At 41.8% G+C, this 9,752-nt stretch overlaps 1 protein-coding gene and 1 long non-coding RNA gene across 3 annotated transcripts in view; both read left to right on the forward strand.

Annotated features, from left to right (window-relative positions):
* The window catches only part of LOC123980885 (zinc finger protein 208-like), an 808,576-nt gene that overhangs the window by 393,941 nt on the left and 404,883 nt on the right, over window positions 1–9,752 (forward strand). The gene's annotated exons all lie outside the window — the stretch shown is intronic.
* On the forward strand, window positions 308–2,389 carry LOC123980946. Of its 2 annotated transcripts, XR_006827600.1 has the most exons (3): window positions 308–370; window positions 463–681; window positions 820–2,389. It is a non-coding gene; the product is annotated as an uncharacterized LOC123980946 (long non-coding RNA). The 2 variants fall into 2 exon arrangements; XR_006827599.1 differs by lacking the exon at window positions 308–370 and having other exon boundaries at window positions 380–681.

The following is a 9,752-nucleotide window of genomic DNA, read 5'->3' on the forward strand; positions in this document are numbered from 1 at the left end:
TCCAGAGAGGGAGCAACCAGTAACACCATCAACATCACTGTCACTGGTAAGATCAGACTGTGGAGTTAGTGTTGATGAAGCTGTGTGTAAATGATGAAATGCTGTAGTTTGTCTCTGTGTTGAGGTGGACCAGTGATCCTGCAGAGTCCTGTCCTCCCTGTGATGGAGGGACATGATGTCACTCTGCACTGTAAAACAAAGACCCCTCCCTCCAACCTCCCAGCTGGTTTCTATAAAGATGGCTCCTTCATCAGGACTGAGCCTACAGGTCACATGACCATCCACCATGTTAACAAGTCTGATGAAGGCCTCTACAAGTGTGACATCAGAGGTCGTGGAGAGTCTCCATCCAGCTGGATCTCTGTCACAGGTGAGGAGGTTTCCTTTGATTTCAGGACTCATTTAATCCAGAGACTCATCTGACCAGGTGGATTCTCTCTACATAAAAACCTACAATCACAGCTCCACCCACAACTACAATCCTGCCCACCTCTGCAGCCCCGCCCTCAACATCAACTACTATCTTTGACCTGACACCCTCTGAAGCCCTTCCTCCTTCATCGCCTCCTGTCTCAGCCTCCTCCCAGCTTGTGTTCAGACTTGTCTGCCACCTGGTGGTGTTCTGTCCATACTGCATCTCCACTGTCCTCATGGTTTCTTTATATCGGCGCAGGGCCGCAGGTAAACACTGAATAATTCACTAACCTTTATATCAATCACTTAATCAATAACTCAATCAAATTATGTTGATTATTAACAGTTGTCTCTAAGAGAAGCTGATAAATGATTACAGACATTTCTAACCTGCTCTGACTGCAGGAAATGACCTGCCTGTCTCCATGGTGATGACCCTGCCCACCCAGGCTGAGGAGGGATTGGAGAATGGATATGTCTGCACTGCTGTCACCACAGAGCATCACTTCTGAGCTGATCCAGTGTGTTCAGTGTGTTCTGGTTCTTAATGAAGCTAAAATGTTTGAGTCATCAGCAAATAAACCTCAGATTTCCGTCATAGATCACAAACAGCAGAGGACCCAGAATACTTCCCTGTGGAACTCCTCATGTTGTAGTTTGACTAGATGATGTTAAATTCTGGATGTCAGACTTCAGCCGCAGCATCATTCTCGCTTTAAACTCTTCAAATCTTTTACTGTAAGCCACTGTGTGAGAGCCAACAAGTCCTCCAACCTAAGCGTTAACATAGGTTGTATTAACCATCCTCCAAAAATGACTCATATGAGCGTATCCTAATAAAAGCGCCTCCATTGGTGACATTTGTCCATGCCTCCTAAATCAGCAATTTCGTATTTGGATTCCTGACCAGACCTATACTTTGTAGCGTTAGCTAACGTCCACGAACACAGAACTTTCTGGCACTTTATAATATGTGACCGTCTTAGTCATGTGTTTGATGATACAGCCACTAGAGATCGCTGCCACAAAAAATGTAAATGTGAGTCCCTATTTTGTGTAGCTAAAATTGTTTATAGTGGTTTTTCTTTGAAGGACAGGCTCATGAGAGCTGTTTTAAGGATTAACTCTGTCAGATTTATTGAAGCCTGATCACTCATAGAAAGACCGACTCAGGTGAACTTGATTCATGATACAAAGCTGTCAAACATGTTTTTGGTCCAAATGAAAGCTGATTTTTCAGGTTCCAGCTTAAGTTGTGTTGTTGATGTTTGTTTTCACATGTTTCAGAAGAAACTCTGCAGCTTTTAAATCTCAAAAGATGGAAATGAGCTTTTCTCTCGGTGTTTTGTTCCCATGTGATCATGTGGTTTTGTCTGGGGGTTCATCAATTCTCTCATATCAAACTGTTTCCTCACAGCAGCTGTAGAGAAAACCACACAGAGACTCTGACATATCGTCCATCCAGAGGCTGCTGGGTGTGTGAGAGTTGATCACTGCTGCTCCCAGTGTTCCACGGTCGCCTCTGTCTCTACACACCTTTGAAAGAAATGTTACAGCCACCTGATTTGTTTCACTGGCAGTGTTTGTTTCTGGGAGATGTTGCGTTGTTTTACTGCACACTTACATGATGCAAACTAGTACAAACTGCGTTAAGGACCAAGTACCGAATTGTCATCCACCACAATACCTCTGTTGGTTTTGATTTACATGTATATATGATTGTTTATTGCAGTGTGGTGATATCTGCAGCCAAAAGTCAACATAAAAGATTAGGTTTCCATAGTTAAGGTTTTTCTGATCCACCTGGTTTTATTCAAAAACTGATTTTGTTTTAGAAAACCACCTAAATATCTGTAATTGGATTCCACAGGCATGCGACCTCTGACATGTACAGCAATTGTAAATCGCTTTGGATAAAAGTGTCAGCTGAGATGAATAAATGTAAATGTTGAGTTGTAATCATTTCTACAAGCCACCAGGTGTCACTGTGCTCTCTGTTTCTAAAGCCCCAAAGCTTCAAGTAGAGGGGGTTGTAGCCAATTCTGTGGTCTGGTCGCTACCACAGTCTCTGGGGGATGAATCCTTTCTGTTCCTTGTCACACAAACTGTGGCTGTATTAAAAAAGGTCAGTTTCAAGTTTTTATACAGTCTATGGTTCCAAAGTAGACCTAAAGTGACCTTAGATCATTTAAATTATCTCAACTGATCTGGGAAAAGACGACAGCAGCCACGCCTTCATGCAGTCCACATAATAACATCTCCAGTGTGATGAACAAAGATCCTAGAGCTGATTTCTGCTGCTTCAAATCTAAAGCTTCAGTCCAAACGGTCACAGTGAGAGGAGACAAAAGGAGACAACTGGAGGCTTTTAATTTGAAGGAGATTAGAAATGAGGAGTATGAAGACATATCAGACAGACAGTTAAAATCAAGTATACCAAAAACAAAGCAAACATACTAAGGTATCACACCAGTGTATTTAAATGAATGAATTACATTTTTAATCAATTTAAATAACAAAACCTAATAGAAAATAACAAAGCTTTCGCTTTCATCATGGCCTCGCAGGAGTAACTCAGAGGCACCTAAGAACCACAGTCTATTATTTTAGATAGGATGTGCCTTTTTTAGTCAACATCCTCATACTGACACTACGCTCAACAACTCATTCTAGTCAGATATACCAGGACCCTCTCACTCTGCTTCCAGCCTTCATGATCGGATGTAAATCGCGATGAGCAGCTTCAAGACCTCTGTCTGTGTCTCCCTCCTCCTCTGTTACACACTCGACCCCTGATGCCATGTGCTCATCACAGCGACAGAGGTCCTGTGTCCCTGTGCCCCCACCTGCAGCACTTACCCTCTACCTATGTCATCTTCTCATTCTCCGACTCTCACAGAGGTGGCAGCTTGAAAACTGCATTCTGGTGATGCCAGTTGGTTTCCTAAAAATAGTGGACCTTTGTTAAAGGCAGGTGCTCAGAGTGTAAAAGTGGCCCATGGAACAAGGCTTTAAATAGGGTGGTGTTCAAAATAACAATGCAGCAATATACATATTTCAAGGTCCCCTCAAAGCACAGATAGGATGGGATTACATTGTGACGGATTCCTTGCTGATACTCCTATAGATATTCGTATCTATATGAATATATATATATATATATACAATCTTCTGTATTGATTCAGCAGCAAATGACGTTCTGAAAAAGAAACAGAACAGAAAGCACAATTTTAGGTAAGTATATTTTCTTTGCATCTATTTAATAACTCTGGGATTAGAAACTGAAGAGTCTTAAGTTGTCCAAACCTAAAGGCTTTTCTTTCTCTGACACACAGAATAATAAAGAATAGCTGTTATGGTAAAATCTGTGTAGGACTGTGAAAATAGCTCAAAAACATTGCGGGTGGAGATAAATTACAACCAGATGATCTCTAGTAATAAAAAAAAAAAAAGAAGAAGAAAAACGTCTTAACGGAAATGTTTGTGCAAGTATGGGCCTTCCTCTTTTCCCAAATTTCTGTCTCCTCCTCGACTGCTCGAGCTCGCATCTAGGATGGCGGGACTAAAATGCACCTCGAGGAGTCGACGAGACAGAAATTTGGGAAATGAGAAAGGCCCTATATCCAGCTACAGTCTATGATCCAGCTGCAGCCCACAGACCTGACGGAAGTTGAACTTCCAAATTTGGGCATAGCGGTCGAGATAAACGTCATCACGTTTTGTGCGTGGTGGTTGTCTACGGGCTGCAGCCGCACCCTTCTCAGTTTGTGCAGAAAGTGGTTGTTGATTACACCGTGGTTCTTACTTTGCTGTTCGTCTTTAAGCACCCGGTTCTATTTATGGATTTCCCTCAAAGTGAGTGTTTTATTGAAGTTTTTTTTCATCCCGGTCAATTTTATTAGCATGCCACATGTTTAAAGTTGAATAGATGACATTAATGTGGCAAGTTACTAAAAACACCCCGTAGGTTTATCTGAGGAAAGGAAGAATAACTCGGGCGTCCAAGTTGTGTAAATAGAAAGTGCACTTGCACCCATCTGTGAGCTCAAGGGAGTGTTGGTCTTAAAATGAGGTGATGTCAGGCACGTTGGCAGCAGAAATCGATTGTTTTTGTTATTTTAGGGCGCATTACTGTGACACTGCGCATTTACGCACAAGGCACAACAGCATAACTTAACTGATTATTAAAATCTCCTGACACGATCGGTCAGGATCTAACGTTAATAATGTTTTGTGTTCTTTTACAAATCCAAAAGCTCACACACAGTCCAGGTTCATACAAAGAAACTGTTTGGAGTAAAGCAGCCGTCCTCCTGATCAGTCCTATATAAAGTTAATTATCAGGATGTGCAGTATGTGTACAGAACAGAGCTGTACGCCAGTTTAGTCTAAGCTCGTACCTGATGTTTGCAACCCTTGACAAGTAGCTAACGTTAACTTAGTAATGGCATACAGCTGATAATTAACATTACTTCGTTACTAATTTAGCTAATGTTACATAACAGCCGAAAACGTGCTGCACAGGGGAGATGTTGAGATGATCTATAGACCCGAGTGAAGGCAAGGAACCTCAAAGACCTGGAGATCATTGCAAAAGAGGAGTGGTCCAAAATCCCAGTGAGACTGTTGGCAATTATAAGAACTGTTGTGATGGAAAATAAACACTTTTTTTAAGGGGGTATGAGTCATTTTGGACAAGTTTTAGTACAAATTGTATCATTAACATCTCTAACACAATATCTTACCGTCTTTGTCACTTGTTCTTGTCACTTCCAGCCAGATGAAACTATTTGTAAAAATTAATTTCTCTATGAATGAGTAAATCTGGGCTTAACTGTTTGTCTTATGTCCTGCACAGGTGATAGTTTTAATGCCCTTGTAAGACTTAATCAGTGCTTTGTGGGACATTTCACCATCGGCAGTGAGAGATGAAGAGTAGATTGTGAGAGTCTCAATGTGCTGTATTTAGTTATTTATTTATTTATTTACTCTGTTTTAGAACCAGAAAACATCAAACTCAACCCAGTGGGTCCAGATGGAAGCATGTGCTAGTTTTGACAGGGGCATAGAGATCTAGGAGACTGCTCAGAGATTGGTTGTTGAAGTCAACCGACTTAGTGACTGAGGAGAAATCAGCAGAGTAGAGATGTTGGAGGTCTATGGCCAAAGTCTTTTTTTGGGGGGGGGGGGGTGCCCCCTGGACTGTGTTGGGACATCAACATGTTGTTGGAGGTTCAGGCAGTCCAGTAGTTGCAGAAACTCAGCTGAAAAGTGGCAGGAGGGGTTGTCTACATGAATTTGATACAAATTGATTGATTTTTTTGTGTCTAATAGAGAGGAATGGATCAAAGCAATTTTCTACTGTATGAGGCTTAAGAATGAACTTGAACATATCTGTTTATTATTTACATTAGAAAGATAAATTACCTTCCTAATGAACTACCTTACGCAATTAGTACAGCGCTACATATGATAATATGCTTGCTACTGTGTGCTGGCGGCCATCAGTGCGTAAAATAATAACACTTAAATATTATACCTATCATAAAGGGTGAAATTGCGTCTCTCCTTGAGAAATAGCCTTTAGTGGCATTTTTCACGCTATTGAAACTCAAACTTTGTTGCAATATCGCAGACATCAGGGGCAAGTAGTGGACTGCTGTGTGTGTGTTTGTGCGTGTGGGCATGAGATGAGGCTCCACACTGCTGCCACACTGACCACTGGTTGCAGTTGGTTATATCTACTGTAATACATCTTTATCCATCAGGACCAAAACCCCTTGCCGCAAACTCAGTTTCTTCCCGTCTGCAGCCTCATTAACAAGACCCGGGTCCTTCACTGACACTCCCCCTTTAAAATAATAAAAATGTCTCTGCACATGTAAATATCACTTCATTTCATGCACAAACCTGCACATTGCACATATTTGTTATTAATTGTAAATCCTTCTTGTTGTATATTTTTATATTGTCACTTTATATATTTATGTTCACAATATTCTCTTCCATTGCAACACGTCTGCACAACATAAACCCAGAATAATGCACATGTAAATATCTGCAACATTCTTTCTCTGCAAATAGTTGTATTATTTTTCACCATTCTTTTTATTATTCTTATATAACTTACATTGTCTAATCCATATTTAAATATTTCTACATTTATTTATCAACTGTATGTTGGTCTACCTGTAGCACCTTCTCACCAAAGCAGATTCCTTGTATGTGTAAAGCATTACTTGGCAATAAAGCTCTTTCTAATTCTGATGTAGCCTACTTAGAGAAGTTTTTCTCAGTTTAAATACTTATAATACTTATACTTATATTCCTGAGTTTAGAGATAAGTCAGTGCATTTATCACACGTAATAAATCATTTTCACCCTAACATTGGTCAGGCACAAAGTCTGGCAAGCAACCAAACAGGCAGACGGAGATGTGCTGCCCAGCTGAGTTAGACAGACACACTAGAGAGAGACGCACTGCAGTTGGAGGGATGACGAATGGAAGCAGAGTGAGGGGTCAAGTGATGTGAGAATTGAGGTGAGGATTCAGGGTTGTGGAGAGATGGATGGAAGAAAACAATGGAATGGTGTCAGCTAGTAGTTGAGACTCTGAGGTGGGGAGCCGTATATATCCATCCATCCATCCTGTGTACAGGGTCGCGGGGGGGCTGGAGCCTATCTCAGCCGACAGTGGGTGAAAGGCGGGGTTCACCCTGGACAGGTCGCCAGTCCATCGCAGGGCCACACAGACAAAAAACCACTCAGAATCACACCTATGTAGAATTTAGGGTCACCAATTAACCTAGTCTGCATGTCTTTGGATGGTGGGAGGAAACCGGAGCACCCGGAGAGAACCCACGCAGACACGAGGAGAACATGCAAACTGCCTCACAGCAAGAAGGTCCACCGCACCACCGAACCGTATATATATGTAATTAAATTACGGTATATAGATTTGTATTTTATATTATATAGAGTTTTCTTATATACTATATATACAGAGGGTTGACTTATCGATCCGTCATTAGTTCATCACAGTACTATGATTATTAATTGGAATAAAATAAAATAATCTTGAAATAAAACGTGAGAGTAAAATGATTGAGGAGTTTCTTACCATTATGCTTTAAAGTGTTTACATAATTTTCTTTTCAGGTGGTTGGTGAATGGTTGATTCTAAGCTCAGTGAATGATTCAGAGTGTCCACATAAAGACACCATGAGGACAGTGGAGATGCAGTACGGACAGAACACCACCAGGTGGCAGATCAGTCTGAACACAATGTGAGCACTGTGGAGAAAGAGGACAATCCCAATCCCCCTAAGGCCTGAACCCTCAGACACTATACTGACGACGCTGAAACACGTTGCACTTTTTATTGTATTTTTTTGCCTGATTTTTAAGTCCCGCAGGATCTTGTCCTACAGAGTGGAGGAGAAGTAAATGTCAATATATATTTGTCAATAATCAATACACTATTGTTGGTCAAACAGCATCATTAAGCAAAAACTAAAATAAATAGTTGAATAAACTAAGTGTGTAATAAGGTGATTGCATTCCTCTGACTTCATGTGTTCTCTGCACCATCTTAAGTTAAGAAAGCTTTCAACAATATCAATATCAGCAAAAGTGTCGATGCTTGTTTGTTTGCTGTTTTCTTCTTCTCTTATAACGCGGATTTTCCGTGATTTTTCTCTCGCTTCAGGGCTTCCCCTGGTAACCCTGTGTTTCACTTACGTACGAAAAGGGTCTATAAAGGGGCTCAACATGTCCGCGAGAGAGCCCTCGCGCACTTGACGCGCCTCAAAGTCTGTGAGGGGGGACGTTGGGATTGGGCCGACAGCAGAGAGGAGGACAAAAGAAGAAAACACTTATCGGTACTCTGTTATGTTGAGCAGTGAAGTCAATATACAAACTGTGGCACCACTGATCTGTGAACAGTTCAACACAGAACAATGCAAGTTTTTACTGAAAGAGAAAACACACAGAGACAAAATAAAGTAAGTACTGCTGAGCAGCGGGAGGTAATTGTGCATTTGTGATCCAGCTGTGCCGCTGTTATGGGAAACAAATATGGCATCAGATGAGGGTTTTGTTTCCTCTCTCCTCAGGTTTTTAGATAGTGGTGGTGATGGAGCAGTGGATAAGACATGCCTTTGGTGTAAGAGACCCAGATCCAATGTGTCCCTTAGCATCTAAATGAATTAAATGTAATGTGAATGTCTTTAATGGGACAGACTGAGAGACAAGAGAAAGGAAACGTGGATGCAATAATGAGAACTGGAAGTGCACTGATAACTTGTATGTTTTGCAAATTGAAATAATAAAAGTCGTTGCAGTCTGTGAGGTGTAACACTAAAGATGTTTGTTGTCATAGAACAGCGTCCTGTATATCTGCTTATATTCTCTCCAGGAGACGACGTGGTCGGACTGTAGATACGGAAAACTTAAATCTGAGATTTAAATGACTCTGAAGTCTCATTTTAAATTCAGATCAACTATAAAATATATGTTCACACAGGAAGATGTTAGGGTGAGTGGCTGAGTTGAGCAGGTAGGAGGACCCAAATGCAGGACGCAAGGCAGAGGAGGTGCAGTGAAACGGGGGTTTATTGAGGGAAAACAAACAAAAGGCGAGCACACTTACTGACAGAGTGGCTGGTTAACACAGTCCAAAAAACAAGGTGATCCTAACAGAAATCCAAAATCCAGAGGTACAGGGTGACGAGACAAGCAAGGCTGGTTACAGGAAGGCAGAGAGTACACGCGCAACAGACTGGGGGGTAACACGAACAATGACCGGACAAGGGCTGAACAGAAAGACCACACATATATACCAGGGATAACGAGCAGGGCGGGAGCAACACAGGTGACAGACATGAGGCTAACGAGGGAGGCAGAGAGACAGTCAGGCAGAGGGATACTGGAGGGAATAGACATGACACAGGTTACTGAACACATAACAGGTCATAGTTATCCAACGAAGGTTAAAATGAAGGGCAACTGGACTTGGTTGAAGATACTGGAAGACGTTTCGTCCCTCATCCAAAGGACTTCTTCAGTTCTGACTGACTGGCAGGGAAACTCAGCTATTTAACCTCAGTGGGGTCGTTGACCCGGGTCATCGATACCGCTGGTTCGTTAGTGTTCCTTGTTGCTTTGACGACAGTCGTTACAGTCGTTAAGACTACCTGAGGCCAAGACTGAACGACCATCGTTGGTATCTTCACCTGAGGCCAATAGGTTACGTTTGTTGAGTTTCCTGGGAAGTGATGAAAGGACAGCATTGTAAGTGGGGGATAAGTGGTGGCGTAGACCTCCTCCCCTGTTCAATG

Source organism: Micropterus dolomieu, linkage group LG12 (assembly GCF_021292245.1).
Source record: "Micropterus dolomieu isolate WLL.071019.BEF.003 ecotype Adirondacks linkage group LG12, ASM2129224v1, whole genome shotgun sequence".
NCBI lineage: Eukaryota > Metazoa > Chordata > Actinopteri > Centrarchiformes > Centrarchidae > Micropterus > Micropterus dolomieu.